Consider the following 19,501-nt stretch of genomic DNA (forward strand, 5'->3'; position numbering starts at 1 on the left):
AATTTTGAGCTGGGTGTGGTGGCGCACGCCTTTAATCCCAGCACTCGGGAGGCAGAGGTAGGAGGATGACCATGAGTTCAAGGCCACCCTGAGACAACATAGTGAATTCCAGGTCAGTCTGAGCCAGAGTGAGACCCTACCCCGAAAAAACAAAAATGAATAAATAAATAAATAAAGATTTCAATTTTTTTTGTCTTTTTGTTTTTTAATTTTTTTCCAGCATTCTTTTTTTTTCTCAATTTTTATTAACACCTTCCATGCTTATAAAAAGTATCCCATGGTAATATCCTCCCCCCCCACACTTTCCCTTTTGAAATTCCATTCTCCATCGTATCCCCTCCCCATCTCAATGAGTCTCTCTTTTATTTTGATGGCATGATCTTTTCCTCCTCTTATAATGGTCTTGTGTAGGTAGTGTCAGGCACTATGAGGTCTGGGGGCAGCACGTTGTATGGAGTCCTACCCTTCCTTTGGCTCTTACATTCTTTCCGCCACCTCTTCCGCATTAGACCCTGAGCCTTGGAAGGTGTGATCGAGATGTTACTGAGTATTCCAGTCACTTCCTTCCAGCACTATGATATCTTCTGAGTCATCCCAAAGTCACTGCCATCTGAAAAGAGAAGATTCTCTACCCATAAGATTTCAATTTTTCATACTCCATCATCAACTCCGATCAGTTTTTTTTTTAATTTTAATTTGGTTTTTCCTCCCAGAGGTATATATACCTGATCATGAGACCACCAAACTGGTCAGCATCTACCAGTAGCCTCACACAGCTCACTTGCTCCATGATTTTTAGAAAGACCTCCTGATCCACCTGCCCTGGCACAAGATGGCCCACCAGGTGAAAGCTAATGTAGTACTGAGGCATCCCAGCAGGGTCAGAGGCCAGCGCCGCCTGTCCTTTCTCTAGAGCATACCCAGGCCTGTCCTCACTTACACTCTGTTCAGGTTTGCTGGATGGTTCGGAATCACTGTCAAATGGTTCCCTTCACTAACACTGTAGATCCAAAAGAATGACTCATCCAGGGCATAGGCCTCCCAGGGGAAAAGAACATCCGAGAACTTCATGTCATGAAAACAGCTCCAGGGAGGACAGCAGGGCCATAAGGGTGTTTTTTTTGGGGGGTGGGGGGGTCCTTTTTTGTCCTTGTCATCAGAGGTGAAGTGAGATGGCCTGTGGTAAAAGAGAAAGTGTGCTGAGAATTGGATCTTCCTGGGCCAGGAGAGTAGGAAGTGCAGGATCAGCCTGTTGAGGGGTTTCTCCTTGTGGAAGAGGAGGAGAGAGTGGGCAAGGGGTGGAAGGTCCCAGCTGTGGAAGAGTTTGCCAAGAAAGCCCATATTAGAGAACTCCAACAGCACCCATGTGGTGCGCTTCATGCTCTTCACCTTTGAAGGCACGTGGGTCATAAAGTTGGAACTAAAAAAGACATTGTCTCCTATGAACAGGAAGTAGAGAGCTCTGTGGCGAAGCTCATGAGGAAGGCATGGTCTATGTTCTGCTTGGAGCAGAGCCACTCATGGCAGGTCTCATTCCGGACGCAAGCCACAGCGGGAGTGCGGAGGCATCAGCTGGAGCCTGGATCAATAACAGCTGTCCTGCCAAGATCTGAGAACGGTAGAGACACGAAATATGGGCAATGGTTTCTTTGAGCCACATAAGGTTGAAATCTGCCAAGTGGACCAGCACTGTGAAGTGTTTTTGCTCAGCTGCATAGGAGGCGTGGTACAGAGAGGCCAGTGTGTTCAAAAGGCCTTCTCTGTCCTGTCGTGGCACTGAGGAGACCCCCACGGTCAGCCATGCTAAGGAGAGGTGAAAGAGGGACAGTTATAAGTGTATGGTACTTAGGGTCGGCAAAAGGATTATAAAAGCTAGATGTGGGCTGGAGAGATGGCTTAGAGGTTAAGGCACATACCTGAACAGCCTAAGGACCCAGGTTCGATTCTCCAGGTCCCTCGTAAGCCAGATGCACATGGTGGTGCATGCCTCTGGAATTCGTTTGCAGTGGCTGGAGGCCCTGGCACACCCATTCTCACTCACACACTCTCTCTCTGTCTCTAATAAATAAATAAAAATAAATATTGAAACAGCTAGGTATGGGGGCCAGAGAGATGGCTTAACAGTTAAGGCATTTGCCTACAAAGCCAAAGGATCCTGGTTTGATTCTCCAGGACCCACGTAAGCCAGACGCACGAGGGGGCGCATGCATCTGGAATTCATTTGCAGTGGCTGGAGGCCCTGGTGTGGTCATTCTCTTGTTCTCTTTCTCTTTCTCTCTTTGCTTCTTTCTCTCAAATAAATAAATAAATTATATATATATACATATGTAAAGCTAGGTATGGCCAGGTGTAGGGCATAATGACACCCGCCTTTAATTCTGGTACTTAGGAAGCAGAGGTAGGAGAATCACTGTGAGTTTGAGGCTACCCTGAGACTACAGAGTGAATTCCAGGTGAGCCTGGGCTACAGTGAAACCCTACCTCAGGGGTTGGAAGGGGTTAGGTATGGTAGTACACATCTATAAACCTAGCATTGGGAGGCTAAGGCAGGAGGATCATAAATTGAAGATCAGGCTGGGTTATATAGCAAGATATTGACTCAAAAAAAAAAAGTCTAGGGTTGGAGAGATGGCTTAACAGTTAAGGTACCTGCCTACAGACCCAGGTTCAATTCCTCAATACCCACATAAGCCAGATGCACAGGGTGGTACAATATGTCTGGAGTTCATTTGCAGTGGCTGAAGGCCCTGGTGCACCCATTTACTCTATCTGCCTCTTCCTCTCTCTCTCTGTCTCAAATAAATAAAAATTTTTTAAAAATCTAAAAGGGGGCTGGAGAGATGGCTTAGCGGTTAAGCGCTTGCCTGTGAAGCCTAAGGACCCCAGTTCAAGGCTCAATTCCCCAGGATCTACGTTAGCCAGATGCACAAGGGGGCGCACGCGTCTGGAGTTCGTTTGCAGTGGCTGGAGGCCCTGGCGCGCCCATTCTCTCCCTCCCTCTCTCTCTCTCTTTCTCTGTCTGTCACTCTCAAATAAATAAAGAAATAAACTATTTTTTTTTAAAGAAAATCTAAAAGGTTAAAGAATGATATTTGGGATCTCATCTCTTTTTCTCCCCTCTGTGTCCCCCCCCCCCATTTGGCAAAAGGGATGTACGCATTCCTGGGGTTATTTGGTCCAGCATCATGAGCCTCATCTGCTATCTTATTAAACACGCAGAATCTCTACACCTTCTTCAGAATGTGTAATTTTAACTGTTATTTATTTATTTGATGGAGAGACTAAGGGCACTCCAGGGCCTCCTATTGTAGATGAACTCCAGATATATGTACCATTTTACACGTCTGGCGGTGCACACCTTTAATCCCAGCACTTGGGAGGCAGAGGTAGGAGGATCGCTGAGAGTTTGAGGCCACCCTGAGACTCCATAGTGAATTCCAGGTCAGCCTGAGCCAGAGCCAAAAAAAAAGAAAGAACAAACGAAAAGAAAAGAAAAGAATCTTTATTTTAGTGGGGGAGAGGTAGAGTGGTTGTATCTTTCTGTCTGTTTGTTTGTTTACTTGCGTTTGTGGTGTTGAGGATGGAACCCAGGACCTTGCATATGTTATGTAAGTACTCTAACACTGAGCTACATCCCCAGCCTGATTCCATCATTTTACTTATTTATTTTTGAATTTATTTTATTTGAGAGAGAGAAAGAGGCAGATAAAGAGAGAGATGCAGGCATCACTTTGTGCTTACATGGGTACTGGAGAACCAAACCTGGGTCATCAGGCCTTGCAGGCAAGCACCCTAACCACTGAGCCATTTCTCCAGTCTTCCTTTTCTTTTCTCTTTTTCTCTCTTTTTTCTTCCTTCATCCCTCTCTCTCTCTCTCTCTCTTTCCCAACAGAGAGAGATGAAAGAGAGAATGGGCATGCAAGGGCCTCTAGCTGCTGCACATGAACTTCAGATGCATGCATCACTTTGTGCATCTGGCTTTATATGGGGACTGGGGAATCAAACTCAGGTCATTAGGCTTTGCAGGCAAGTACCTTAACTTCTAGGCCATCTCTTGTAGTTCCCGCCTGGCCTTCTACTTCTGCCTCCTGAGTGCTGGTATTAAAGGCATGTGCCACCACACCAGGCTCTCTCTCTCTCTTCTTACTGCCAACGAACTCCAGACACATACGCTACCTTGTGCATCTGGCTTATGTGGGTCCTGGGAAATCAAATGTGGGTCCTTTGGCTTTTCAGGCAAGCACCTTAACCACTAAGCCATCCCTCCAGCCCTCCCTCTCTCTTTCTATCTATCTTTTTTTTTTTTTTTGAGGTAGGGTCTTGTGTTAGCCCAGACTAACCTGGAATTCACTATGTAGTCTCATGGTGGCCTTGAACTCATGGAGATCCTCCTGCTTCTGCCCCCCTTCTCCGCAAAGTGTGTACCACCACACCAGGCTTTTATTTTTTTTTTCAAGACAGGGTCTTGTGTAGCTCAAATTGGCCTTGAACTCTTGTTATGTACCTAAGAACAAACTTGAACTTCAGATCTTGCCTGTACCTCCTCACCCCCAGTGTTGGGACTATAGGCTTGTGTCACCTTGTTCACTTTATGCCGTACTATAGATTGACCTTCGGGCTGTTCACATGCTAAGCAGGCACTCTACCACCGAGTACATTGCTGGGCCCTCTGCCATTCCACTTTCTTATTTTCTAGGTAGGGTCTCGCTCTAGTCCAGGCAATCTAAAACTCACTCTGTAGTCTCCGGTTGGCCTGGAACTCACAGCAATCCTCCTACTTCTGCCTCCCAAGTGCTGGTCTTAAAGGCATGTGCCATCATGCCTGGCCCATTCTACCTCCTTTGTTTTTTCTTTCCTTCCTTCCTTCTTTCCTTCCTTCGTTCTTTCCTTCCTTCCTTCTTCCCTCCTTTCCTCCCTCCCTTCCTTCCTTTCTTCCTTTCTGTCTCTCTCTCTCCTTTTTTTCTTTTTCTTCAAGGTAGGGTCTTTCTCTAGCCCAGGCTGATGACCTGGAATTCACTAAGTAGTCTGAGGCTGGTCTTGAATTTACAGTGATCCTTCTACTGTGGCCTATTGTTTGCTGGGATTGAAGGTGAGTGCCACCACACCCAGCCCATTCCATTTCTTCTTCAATGTCCATAATTGTAAACAATATTCAATGGTAATTCCCTCCCCCCCACCATCACTTTCCCCTTTGATACTCCACCCTCCACCATATCCCCTCCCCCTCTCAATCGGTCTCTCTTTTATTTTATTTTTTTGAGGTAGGGTTTCACTCTGGTCCAGGCTGACCAAGAGAGAATAGGCACACCAGAGCCTCTAGCCACTGCAAACAAACTGCAGATGCATGTGCCACCATGTGCATCTGGCTTATGTGGGACCTGGAAAATCGAACCTGGGTTCTTAGGTTTCACAGGCATGTGTCTTAACCACTAAGACATCTCTCCAGCCCTTCTCTTTTATTTTGATGTCATCATCTTTTCCTCCTATTATGATGGTCTTGTGTAGGTAGTGTCAGGCGCTGTGAGGTCATGGATATCCAGGCCATTTTGTGTATGAAGGAGCACGTTGTAAGGAGTCCTACCCTGCCTTTGGCTCTTACATTCTTTCTGCCACCGCTTCGGCAATGGACCCTGAGCCATGGAAGGTGTGATTGAGATGTTTCAGTGCTGAGCACTCCTCTGTGATTTCTTCTCAGCACCATGGTGCCTACTGAGTCATCCCAAGGTCACTGCCATCTGAAAAGAGAAGGTTCTCTAATCAAAAGTGAGCCTTTCCACTTTCTTTTTTTTGTTAATTTTTTTTGTTAATTTTTTAATTATTTATTTGAGAGTGACAGACACAGAGAGAAAGACAGATAGAGGGAGAGAGAGAGAATGGGCGCGCCAGGGCTTCCAGCCACTGCAAACGAACTCCAGACGCGTGCGCCCCCTTGTGCATCTGGCTAACGTGGGACTTGGGGAACCGAGCCTCAAACTGGGGTCCTTAGGCTTCACAGGCAAGCGCTTAACCGCTAAGCCATCTCTCCAGCCCTTTTCCACTTTTTTTTTTTTTTTTTTTTTTTGGTTTTTCGAGGTAGAGTCTCACTCTGGTACAGGCTGACCTGGAATTAACTATGTAGTCTCAGGGTGGCCTTGAACTCTTGGTGATCCTCCTACTTCTTCCTCCCAAGGGCTGGGATTAAAGACGTGCGCCACCACGCCCGGCTCTTTTCCACTTTCTTAAAACCACTCACTTTTCCCCTCTTCCTCATCTTTTTGATTGTTTGTTTTTGTTTTTCGATGTAGGGTCTCACTCTGGTCCAGGCTGACTTGGAATTAACAGTGTCTCAGGGTGGCCTCAAACTCATGGCGATCCTCCTACCTCTGCCTCCCAAGTGCTGGTATTAAGGGCATGCGCCACCATGCCTGGCTTTGTTTTTTTGTTTTTTGAGGTAGGGTCTCTAGCTCAGGCTGACCTGGAACTCACTGTGTAGTCTCAGGGTGACCTTGAACTCACAGTGATCAACCTACTTCTGCCTCCTGAATGCTGGGATTAAAGGTGCACCACCACACCCTGCTGTCCTTCATCTTTTCCCTCCTTCCTCATACCTCTGATAAATAAATGTCTTGGGGCTAGGGACAGATTTACCTGACAGATTCAAATGTTCCAGAGCACTTTTCTTTTCCGCCTTCTTTCCTTACTATCTTACCCTCTGATTTTCCCTACTCTCCTTGGAATACCCTTGCTCTCCTTGGCACTCTTTCGTCTCTGCTGTATTTTTTCCACATAGTTATAGATGATGGTCTGCCAGTCTTTGAAAGGTTAAGGGACTTTTGCTCTGCCCTAACTAGCCTCCTGAGCCATCAATTAAAGCAAAACATATGCCTCTTTTCATAAAAAATAACATTTAGGGCTGGAGAGATGGCTTAGCGGTTAAGTGCTTGCCTGTGAAGCCTAAGGACCCCGGTTCGAGGCTCAATTACCCAGGACCCACATTAGCCAGATGCACAAGGGGGCGCATGCATCTGGAATTTGTCTACAGTGGCTGGAAGCTCTGGCGCTCCCATCCTCTCTCTCTCTCTCTGCCTCTTTCTCTGTCGCTCTCAAATAAATAAATAAATGAATGGATAAAAATAAATTTAAAAATTACATTTACCCTTCCTTGCCTCCTGGTTTCCCATAAATTTTCTTTTGTTTGTTTTTCAAGGTAGGGTTTCACTCTAGCCCATGCTGACCTGGAATTCACTATGTAGTCTAGGGTGCTTGCGTGCTAGGATTAAAGGTGTGTGCCACCATGCAGGGCTTTTTTTCCTTTCTTTTTTTTTTTTTTTTAGTTTTTCGAGATAGGGTCTCAGGGTAGCCCAGACTGTCCTGGAATTCATTATGTAGTCTCAGGTTGGTGTCAAATTCACAGTGATCCTCCTATCTCTGCCTCCCAAGTTCTGGGATTAAAGGTGTATGCCACCATGCCTGGTCTATTCCCATGAAATTTTCTAAGGGAAGAGGTAGAGAGACTCATCCTGCAGTGAGCCCAATAGAATACCTCTAATCCCAGCATTTGGAGGCAAGTGGGAAAATTGCCTGTGAGTTCAAGGCCACCCACAGTGAATTCCAGGTCAGCCTGAGCTACAGTGAGACCCTACCTCGAAGGAAAAAAAAAAAAAATTCTCTTAATGTTCATACCCATATATTAATGCTACTCTCACTTTTGGTTAGAGAACCTTCTCTTTTCAGATGGCAGTGACCTTGGGATGACTCAGAAGGCATCATGGTGCTGGGAAGAAGTGACAGGAGTGCTCAGCACTGCAATATCTCTATCACATCTTCCAAGACTCAGGGTCCATTGCGGAAGAGGTGGCAGAAAGAATGTAAGAGCCAAAGGAAGGGTAGATCTCCTTACAACGTGCTTCTCCAGACACAAAAGTGCCTGACACTACCTACACAAGACCATCATAATAGGAGGTAAAAGATCATGACATCAAAATAAGAGACTGATTGAGAGGGGAAGAGGATATGATGGACAGTGGAGTTTCAAAAGGGAAAGTGGGGGGAGGGAGGTAATTACCATGGGATATTGTTTAAAATTATGGAAGTTGTCAATAAAAAAATTAAAAATAGCCAGGGAGGTCCCTGATGCCCCCGAAACATTACAGGACATTGTCGAGGCCCTTGGTTTCCCACCAGGAATAGATGGTAAGACCCTATTGCTGAAAACTCCACATATTGGGCTGCAAGACCACTGAAAAATCCTGCTGGAACTGAGCTGATAACCTCCTCCATGTAGACCAGCTGACAGAAAGCTTGAAAAAGTCATTCTACATGTAGTTCAGTGGGAGAAAGATACCACCAGTGAAGATACTCAACGGTGGACACTGCAAGCCTTATAATTGGCCAGCCAGCCCAAATGAGCCAATGGATACAATAGTGGCACGTCTGTCATGGTGGAAACCAACTGCCCTCCAATTGGACTGGAGGCCCGCTCCATGGGGGGAAACACATCCCTGATACTGAAAACTTAAAACAGGGGTAGTCATGAGCCCTAGGAGTGTAACATCTGCTGATGTCTGGAAAAATGTATATACTGTGCTTATCAAACTGCCCAGTAACCACTTCTCTTTTTTTTTTTTTTTTTTTAAATCTCAGCTCAGGGCCAAAGCTTTTTTTTTTTTTTTAATTTTATTTATTTATTTATTTATCTGAGAGCGACAGACACAGAAAGACAGATAGAGGGGGAGAGAGAGAGAATGGGCGCGCCAGGGCTTCCAGCCTCTGCAAATGAACTCCAGACGCATTCGCCCCCTTGTGCATCTGGCTAATGTGGGACCTGGGGAACCGAGCCTCGAACCGGGGTCCTTAGGCTTCACAGGCAAGCGCTTAACCGCTAAGCCATCTCTCCAGCCCACCACTTCTCTTAATATTTATACCCTTTATTAACACTACTCTCACTTTTAGTTGAGAGTCTTCTCTTTTCAGATGGCAGTGACCTTGGGACAACTCAGAAGGTACCATAGTGCTGGAAAGAAGTGACTGGAGTACTGAGTAACATCTCGATCACACCTTCCAAGGCTCAGGGTCTAATGTGGAAGAGGTGGTGGAAAGAATGTAAGAGCCAAAGGAAGGGTAGGACTCCTTACAACGTGCTCCCTCCAGACATAAAATGACCTGGATATCCATGACCTCATAATGCCTGACACTACCTACACAAGACCATCATAAGAGGAGGAAAAGACCATGACATCAAAATAAAAGAGAGACTGATTGAGACTGATTGAGGGAATATGATGGAGAATGGGATTTCAAAGGGGAAAATGGGGGGGGGGGATGGAGGGTATTACCATGGGATACTTTTTATAATGATGGAACATGTTAATAAAAATTGAGAAAAAATAAAAAATAAATAGAAAAGATGGCATATAAACATCTAAAAAAATCAAAAATACAACAAAACATTTTTTAAACCCCACAACTTCTTTTTTCTAATTTATTTATTTATTTATTTGAGACAAAGAGAGGGAGAGAGAGAGGGTGAGAATGGGCGCGCCAGGGCCTCTAGCCACTGCAAATGAACCCCAGATACATATGCCATCATGTGCATCTGGCTCACGTGGGACCTGGAGAATCGAACTAGGGTCCTTAGGCTTCGCAGGCAAGCGCCTTAACAGCTAAGCCATCTCTCCAGCCCTAAACCCTACAATTTCTTAAATTCCCCTTGATTCCTCCTGCTCTAAAATGTGGCAAGGGGTTGGGCATGGTGGCACACACCTTTAATCCCAGCCCTTGGGATGCAGAGGTGGGAGGATGGCTGAGAGTTCGAGGCCACCCTGAGACTACACAGTGAATTCCTAGTCAACCTGGCCTAAAGAGACCCAACCTTGAAAAAGTTCACATGTTCTGCAATGATATTTGCTGTTACTTCATAGATATGTTGGAGAATCAATGTTGTCAAAGCTTAATCTATTTTGTAAAAAAATTAATTACTTATTTACAAGGAAGGGAAGAGAAAGAAAGAGAAGGAGAGAAGGAACGGGCGCAGTCGGGCTCCTGCCACCACAAATGAACTCCAGATACATGCACCATTCTATACATCTAGCTTTACATAGGTAGGTACTGGACACTTGAACTCAGGCCACCAGACTTTGCAGGCAAGTGCCTTCAACCACTGAACCATCTCTTCAGCCCACCCCTATTTATTTATAAATATTTTATTCATTTGAGAGAAAGAGAGAGGGAGAGAAAATGGGCACACAAGGGCCTGTAGCCACTGCAAATGAACTCCAGATGCATGCACCACCCTGTGCATCTGGCTTTACATGGGTACTGGAGAATCAAACCTGGGTTCTCAGACTTTGCAGGCAAGCGTCTTATCTGTTGAGCCATTTCTTCTTCAGTCCATTATTTATTTATTTATTTTGGGCTGTGCCGAGGTAGGGTCCCACTGTAGCCCAGGCTGACCTAGAATTCACTATGTAGTCTCAGGGTGGCCTTAAATTTATGATGATCCTCCTCCTACCTCTGCCTCCTGAGTGCTGAGTGCTGGGATTAAAGTCATGTGCCACTACATCCAGCTTAGTATTGTTTTTCACAATTCATTATTTATGTATTAATTTGTGTGTGTGTGTGTGTGTGTGTGTGTGTGTGTGTGTGTGTGTGTATACATGCATGCATGCATGTATGTGCCAGGACCTTTTGGCCCTGCAAGCCAACACCTGGCACGTTTACCACTTTTTGGAGGCAAGTGCCTTAACTGCCAAGCCATTTCTCCAGTCCTGCACCACATTTTGGTGTCTGGCTTTATGTGGGTGGCTAGCAATTGAATGCTGGGCTGGCAGGCTTTGCAAGTAAGCACTGTCAAGCACTCATCCATTTCCTGAGCCCGCAGATAAGTGGTTTTTTTTTTTTTTTTTTCCTGTTGTTTGTTTTTGTTTTCTTCCTTCCCAAGGTAGGGTCTTGATCTACCCCAGGCTGACCTGGAATTCACTATATAGTCTCAGGGTGGACTGGAACTCATGGCAATCCTCCTATCTCTGCCTCCAAGCACTGGGATTAAAGGTGTGTGCCACCACACCTGGATATCCAGGATAGTGTTTTGATGGAAGTTAATGTGCTTTTCTTCTCTAGCCATTTGGTAATAGTTATAAAAATAATACTTAGGAAGTCACATGTATCTGGAGTTTGTTTGCAGTGGCTGGAGGCCCTGGTGTGCCCATTCTCTCTCTCCCTCTCTCTCTCTTAAAGACATAAGTAAAAATAAAATTAAAAATAAATCTATTTTATTTATTTTTGAGAGGATGGAGAGAAAGAAAGGCAGTTATATGATAGATAGATAGATAGATAGATAGATAGATAGATAGATAGATAGAGGGAGGGAGGGAGAGAGGGAGGGAGGGAGGGGGAGAGAAAGGGAGACAATGGGTGTACCAGGGCCTACAGCCATTGCAAAAAATCTCTAGATTCATGTGACATCTTGTGCATGTGTACATTTTTTTTTCAAGGTAGGGTCTCACTCTAGCCCAGGCTGATCTGGAATTCACTAAGGAGTCTCAGGGGGCCCTTGAACTCATGGCAATCCTCCTACCTCTGCCTCTTGAGTGCTGGGATTAAAGGTGTGTGCCCCCACGCCCAGCTCATCTTGTGCATCTGTCCAGCCCCACTCAACATCTTTATTTGGATGAATCAGAAGTATCTCAACTGTAGCTGAAACAAAATAGAACAAGCTGATTCCTCTCTTATGTCTCATGATGTCCTCCTTAGCTTTTCCCATTCCTAGGTAGCACCACTTTTTACTCAGTCACTCGAGGGGAAAATACAGTGACTATTCTTAGTGCCACTCTCCTTAGCAACCCACATGCAGTCAGTTTAATCCTGATACTGGGCTTCACATTTCATCCAAAATAGGACCCTTTCCACCATCATCTTGCTGGGATTCCCACAACCACCTTCAAAATGGTTTTGTTCCTCCACCCTTGATCTTCTGCAGTCTGTTCTCCATGTGGTAGTCAAAGACCTTGTTTTTTTTTTTTTTTTTTTTTTTTAATATAAGTTTCCTTTTACTTTGAAATTGAAACAGCAGAATGGATTGGTTTGCAGCTGAAACAACCCTCACAGGAAAGCAACCTGGAGTGCAAAGTCTGAGCCAGCTGCCTACCTTCTCTAGAGCAGAGAACAGATGAAGGGGGAGGAGGAGGAGGGGCACAGTCAAATTCAGGGTGCTGGCTGAAGAGATGGCCTAGCAGTTAAGGCACTTGCTTGTGAAGGGCTCAGGTTCAAATCTCCAGGACCCATGTAAGCCAGATGCACAAAGTGGTGCACACATCTGGAGTTCATTTGCAGTGTCTGGAGGCCCTGGCGTGCCCATTCTCTCTCTGTCTCTAAGTGCCTCTGTCTCTCTCTCAAATAAATAAAATAATTTTTAAAATTCAGGGTTGTGATGGCTGGCTGAATTCCAGTCAAGTACAATTTCCAAAGTTGTTGCAATTACAGAATAAGGTAGCACTCATTTTTGTTTTATTTTGTTTTTGCTTTTCGAAGTAGGGTCTCCCTATAGCCCAGGCTGACCTGGAATTCACTATATAGTCTCAGGGTGGCCTCAAACTTTTGGTGATCCTCCTACCTCTGCCTCCCCAGTGCTGAGATTAAAGGCGTGTGCTGCCACGCCCGGCTTGCTTGTGACTTTAAAAGAAAATAAAATGAGCCTTTAACTCTGTGAGTTTGAGGCCATCCTGAGACTATATAGTGAATTCCAGGTCAGCTTGGGCTAGAGGGAGACCCTACTTCGAAAAACCAAGAAAAAAAAAAGTCACAAGCAGTAACCCTCCAGCCCCTCCCCAATTTGCATACAGAAAAATAACTCCTTATTTTTTTAAATTGTTTATTTATTTATTTGAGAGCGACAGACACAGAGAGAAAGACAGATAGAGGGAGAGAGAGAGAGAATGGGCGCGCCAGGGCCTCCAGCCTCTGCAAACGAACTCCAGATGCGTGCGCCCCCTTGTGCATCTGGCTAACGTGGGACCTGGGGAACCGAGCCTCGAACCGGTGTCCTTAGGCTTCACAGGCAAGCGCTTAACCGCTAAGCCATCTCTTCAGCCCATAACTCCTTATTTGAAGGGATGTCTCAGGACTGTACCAAGTCACTTCACCTTAAGAAAATAGGAGCTCTTTTGATATATTCTGGTTTTAGGGACCAGAATCAGAGATCTTCTCCCCACCCCCAAGGTAGGGTTTCACTCTAGCCCAGGCAGACCTGAAATTCACTATGTAGTCTCAGGGTGGCCTTAAACTCATAGATATCCCCCTACCTCTGCCTCCCGGTGCTGGGACCAAAGGCTTGTACCACCACACCCAGCTAAGAGAGGGACCTTTAAAGATTGAAAATTAAAGGCCAGATGTGGTGGCACATGCCTTTAATCCCAGCACTCTAGGCAGAGGTAGGAAGATTAAGGATTGAAAATGGCAGTGAGTCTGAGGCCACAGGGAGACTACATAGAAAATTCCAGGTCAGCCTGGGCTAGAGCCAGACTCTGCCTTGGGAGAAAAAAAAAAAAAAAAAGATTGTAAATCATGTCTGGCATGCATGCATATGCCATATATAATCCCAGATCTAAGGAGGCTAAGGCAGGATTGTAAATTTGAAGCCAGCATAGGGAGACCCTTTCTTAAAACAAAACAAGGGCTGGGGAGATGGCTTACCGGTGATGGTGTTTACCTGGGAAGCATAAGGACCCAGGTTGGATTTCCCAGTACCCACATAAGCCAGATGCACAAGGTGGTGCATGCATCCAGAGTTCGTTTGCAGCAGCTGGAGGCTATAACATGCCCATTCTCTCTCTATCTGCCTCTTTTGCTTTCAGAAATAAATAAATTATTTTTAAAAAATATGCCGGTGGCCTGGAGAGATGGCTTAGCAGTTAAACACTTGCCTGTGAAGCCTAAGGACCCTGGTTCGAGGCTCGATTCCCCAGGACCCACATTAGCCAGATGCACAAGGGGGCGCACGCGCCTGGAGTTTATTTGCAGTGGCTGGAGGCCCTGGCACGCCCATTCTCTCTCACTCTCTGCCTCTTTCTCTGTCTGTTATGCTCAAATAAATAAGTAAATATTTTTAAAAAATGCCGGTGTTGTGGTAAACGCCTTTAGTCCCAGCACTTCAGAGGCAGAGGTAGGATCTCTATGAGTTTGAGGCCACCCTGAGACTACAGAGTGAATTCCAGGTCAGGCTGGGCTAGAGCAAGACCCTACCTCAAAAAGCCAAAACAAACGTAAGTAAATGACATCCCTCCCCTGACTAACATTCTCATTCTCTGATGGCAACGCAAGTAAGATGGACTCCAGACTCCGGAGCGTGGGTCTGCAAGCCTTCATTAGGCCGTGTGCTCTGCCTGACTCTGGTTTCTCTCCCCAGCCTCAGAGGCCCTTCCTGGGCGCGTGTTCTGTGGGCATTCCAAACTCTTGATTCAGGGTCTTTGCACATGCTGTTCCTTTTAGAACTCTCCACTGTAGATTTTTTCCATAGCCGCCTCTTTCCCAACATTGACATCTCAGCTCAGATGTCTTTTGCTGACTGGAGTAACTGTGGCCCCTGGCTACCCCTCCCATTCCATGCTACGCCTATTGTATATTCTGGTTTGTTATCCTGAGCACTTACTGCTTATTCATTTGTTTGAGGTACGGTCTTGCTCTCCCCCAAGCTGACCTGGAATTCACTAATTGTCTCAGGCTGGCCTTGATCCTTCTACCTCTGCCTCCCGAGAGATGGGATTCATGGAGTGCACTACCATGTCCAGCTAACTTTCCTAAGCACTCATTATTGTCAGAAACTGTCTTGCTTGTTAGTTGATGTGTTTAATTACCTGTCACTGTCCCCTAGGCTAGACTGTAAGCCCCTGCACCGCAGGCCACTTTGCTTCATTCAGTGCTGTATCTATAGCACTTTGTACACTACCTGCCCCAGAGAAGCACACTCAACAAGTATTTAATAGCCTACTGGTTGTGAGAGAGAGAGACTCTGGTGATAGTATAGTAAGCTGTCATCTGTGTATCAAGAAACACAATGCTAGGTGCAGAGGAGCAGTGCTTACAGAAGGGATGTGTGTGTGTATATTGATTAAAATATTCCCATTCTGGGGCTGGAGGAATGGCTTAGCAGTTAAGGTGTCTGCCTGCAAAGCCAAGGCCCCAGGTTTGATTCCCCAGGACCCACTTTAGCCAGCTACACAAGGGGTCGCAGGCGTCTGGAGTTCGTTTGCAGTGGCTAGAGACTCTGGTGCGCCCATTCTCTCTCCTTCTTTCTCTGTCAGATAAATATAAAATATTTTATAAACATTCCCATTCTGTACTCACACAACTTTTGCCAGAATCTAGTTCAGTTAAACGTACTATTTACATGACCTTGTCATACGACTCAGTCTCTCTGAACGTTATTTTCATCTATCAAGTGAAGATCACCGATGACTACTCTCAAGGGCTCTAGAGATCATCGCACAGACATGCCTGGCACATAGCAAGCACTCAATAAGTGTTAGCTCTTGTAGACGAGGAATGCAGGCTTGCCTTGAACTCATGGTGAACCTCTTGCCTCAGCCTCCAGAATGCTCGAGTTATAGGCATGCTGCATGGGTCTGACCATAACATCACTTTTTTTGTTTGTTTGTTTTTTCGAGGTAGGCTCTCATTTTGGCCCAGTCGGACCAGAAATTCACTATGTAGTCTCAGGGTGGCCTCGAGCTCATGGTGATCCTCCCACCTCTGCCTCCTAAGGCATGCATCACCACTTACTTTCAGCAAAGGTAAGCAGCGCTCCCTTCTCTCCCCTAATGTTTGAGAAGTCCATTTCCCCTGTTTCTACACTCCAACTCAAACTGTACTTCTGGATTCTTACACAGCTGCATAGCCACTCTCAGGACCTCTATACATATTACCATTCGATGCCTACTTCTATGAGGGACTTAGAGGAGGGGGGAAAAAAGAGGGCTGGAGAGATGGCTTAGTGGTTAAGGCATTTGCCTGCAAAGCCAAAGGATGCTGGTTCAATTCTCCAGGACCCACGTAAGCCAGATGCACAAGGGGGCACATGTGTCCGGAGTTTGTTTGTAATGGCTGGATGCTCTGGTGCACCCATTCTCTCTCTCTCCCACCCTTTCTATCTCTCAAATAAATAAATTATATATATATATATATATATATATATATATATATATTTTTTACAAAAGGTAGAGGAGAAAATCAATATTTGAAAGTCCTGACCCTTCCTCAGGTTCCACACCAGCATTGCAGTTAGGAGCAGGCCATCTGCCACACAGTGCTTGTTGACACTGTATGTTCTGGGTGAGGAACTTGGACTTAGCTGGCCAGAGTTCTCTAACTCTACCCACAGGGTAGCAAACCACCTTTCCTGTACTAGTTCCTGGGTTCCACAGCCAGGCTCCCTGGGCAACCACTGTCCTTTCTTCTTCTTTTTCTTTTCTTTTTTTTTTTTTTAATCTTTTAAAATGCTTTATTTATTTGAGAGAGAGAGGTAAATAGTGAGAGAGAGAGAATGAATGAGTGCACCATGGCCTCCAGCCACTGCAAATGAACTGTAGACACATGCGCCACCTTGTGCTTCTTCTGGCTCATGTGGGTATGGGAGAATTGAACCTAAGTCCTGAAGGCAAGAGCCTTAACTACTAAGCCATCTCTCCACCCTCCATTGTTCCTTCTGAAAGCAAGAGCATCCCATTGGTTGCTCCTGGCAGGTAGAAGGTGTGGGGCTCCACACAGTGTATAGTCTGATCACAGCCATATACATGTGTGTGGACACTGAAATATTTTTTAATTATTTTTTTTTCTTTTTTCAAGGTAGGGTCTCACTCTAGCCTAGGCTGACCTGGAATTCTCAGACTGGCCTTGAGCTCACAGCACTCCTCCTACCTTGGCCTCCCAAGTGCTGGGATAAAAGGCGAGCATCACCATGCCGGGCTGATGGTAGATTTGAGATGAGTCGTCTTCTCTTACCTTTCCAAGGCAACCTGCTGTTTAGGGAAGATCAAAGGCAGATATTGAAACTACCATTTTAGTCCTTGCTCTGCCATTATTGTTGATGTGATTTAGACTGATTAACTTTCCTTCATTTGGAAAATGACAACAATAATACCACCTACATTATAGGGTTGATATATCTAGTAGACTATTAATTATCCCTGGCTAGTGGCCCTATCTTCTTTATGTCAGAATAGTATTTCCAATTTTTCACATATCCTCATTTTCTATCAGGAAAGAGAAAGGGAGGAAAAAGCCTTTTTGCTTTTATTATATCAGACACTGCTAGACATGGGCAATTTCAAATGGGCATGGTAGCTGGATGTGGTTGTGCATGCCTTTAATCCCACCACTTGGAAGGCAGAGGTAGGAGGATCACTGTGAGTTCCAGACCACCCTGAGACTACACAGTGAATTCCAAGTCAATCTGGGCTAGGGAGAGACCTTACCTGGAAAAGCCAAAAACAAAACAAAACAAACACCACCAATCAAATGGGCATGGTAGACGCAATGAGGTTCTGGACTTCTGACATTTTGTTCCATCCTCAATCCAGGTAATTCCAAGCATTCCAGCTATCCAAGACCACAGGGCATGCTGAGAGGGACCCCTCAGCACAGAGACCCGAGTTAGGGGTGCTGGTGGGTGACCAGAATTTTCCCTCCCAGCCACTCACAGAATTGGCACAGATTACTCCTTGGTCCAACACTGATGGTGGCCGAGGCAGGACTGCTGTTAGTTTAAGGTCAACCTGGGGTTCATAGTGAGTTTGGGCCCAGTGTGGGCTCCAGAGCAAGACCCTGTCTAAACAAACAAACATACAGATTGCTCATGGGAAGTCCCAGGTCTCTAAAGTGGCTGAACTGGAATGGGAAGAAACGCCCTTCAGCCCAAGCCCTGGTGTGGGTTGCTCTGCCCCTCCCAGTCCCTATGGGCAGAGCCAGCAGCCCCGTGGGAATATGTGACTGCCAGTGTCTGATCTACACAAGGGTCTAGCCCTTTCGGCCCCACATCCAGGTAAACCAAATCTTACAACTACAGTTGCACGTTACCCTGGATTGCAGTAGGGCTGAGTAGACAGAGACTTAAGGGTTGGGGAGGGGATGGGAGCGTAGCTCTAGTACAAGGTTTGCCTAGCTGGTCATCTCCGATCTGTCTGTCTGCCTCTGGAGTCAGGAGCGGAGTTAGCAGGACCAGGACCCAGCTCCGCTTTCCAGTGACAAATCCCTGAAACATGATTCTTCTGGTACTGAGCTGTAGCACTCACAAGCCGGAGAGTTGGGGCCGAGCAAGTAGCCTGTCAGCAGAAGGCTGCGAGGAGAGGATGGGCTGCTAGGACTCGGCGGGGCAGAGCGGTGAGGTCGATTCATCGCGTTGTGTGCACCCACTCTGTGGGCTTGGCCCACACCCCACCTCCTAGCAGTTGGGCGATTCCTTCAAGCAGATTCTTCATGTCCAGCCCTAAGCTCCATTCTCAGCCAATTGGAGTCACAGAAACTCAAGGCCATTTCCCCTCCCTTTCAACAAATATTTGCGGAGCGTCTCCACGTGCCCGGGCTGACTTTTCTCCTTCCTTCCCAGTTGCTCTCGGTGGGGCTGTGTGGGTGGGGTGCGGGGCAGACCCAACTGGGAGAAACATACGCGCCAAGCTATAAAGCGCAGGAACAAGACATTGTGGGGAGACACTCAATTAAACCCAGGGGACATCCCATGGTTTCCCCAGGAGACATCTGATACCAAACATTTGAAAGCATCAGAGGTGGCGAGTTCAAGTGATGACACTGACTTGGGGATGAGGAGCTGCGCTGGACTAGCGTGAGCATCGTGGAGACTGGGGAGAAGGATGAGCAGGAAGAGTAGTTTTAGACCGGACGCAGCACGATGAAGGCGCCCAGACCCGGGGGTCCGAGCGGAAGGGACAAGTTTCGGCGACACGGGGTGTCGCGTCCTCGTCGCAGCGGGGTGGTGGGGGTGGGGAGCGGCACCGACACGTGCGCTACGTGCTGCACAGACGGCCTCCCCCCCCCCACCCGGCCGCTGGGGAGCCAGGCCTGCACCCCCCATCCCGAGGCTCGGTCCCGTCCCGGGCGCGGGGGAGGGGACGAACGATGACCAGGGAGGGAAAGTCCCTCCACTAGTTTGGAACCCAGGAGCTTGGTCTTCCCTCCTCGGCGATCGGAAGGAGCGCGGGGAGCGCATCAGCCAGAGGGCGGGCGAAGGCTGCAGATGTTGGGGCGCAGTCCGGGTTGGGACCTGGGCGCCTGAGGTCTGACTGTTGAGTGGGCTGGAGCAGACCAGAGAACTCTAGAAATGGGATCTCTTGGGGACACACACGGGGGTGGTTGGGGGACGGAGTCCCGGGCGGGGCGGAGTGTGGTCCGAGAGCAAGGAGGGGGTTCCTGGAGACGTGGCACTTGGAACGGGACTTGGTTCTGCTGGGGCCGTGGGCACCGCGGCTCCGCTTTCCCGGGGGAACCTGGCCGGGGCTCTGGACGGTGCTCGCTCCCA

The 19,501-nt window shown here is 46.9% G+C and overlaps 1 pseudogene; it reads right to left on the minus strand.

The window, feature by feature from the left end:
- Positions 1-691: 691 nt before the first annotated feature.
- Positions 692-18,363, minus strand: LOC101594913 (annotated as a pseudogene).
- Positions 18,364-19,501: the final 1,138 nt, after the last annotated feature.

Source organism: Jaculus jaculus, chromosome 1, assembly GCF_020740685.1.
Source record: "Jaculus jaculus isolate mJacJac1 chromosome 1, mJacJac1.mat.Y.cur, whole genome shotgun sequence".
Classification (NCBI taxonomy): Eukaryota; Metazoa; Chordata; class Mammalia; order Rodentia; family Dipodidae; genus Jaculus; species Jaculus jaculus.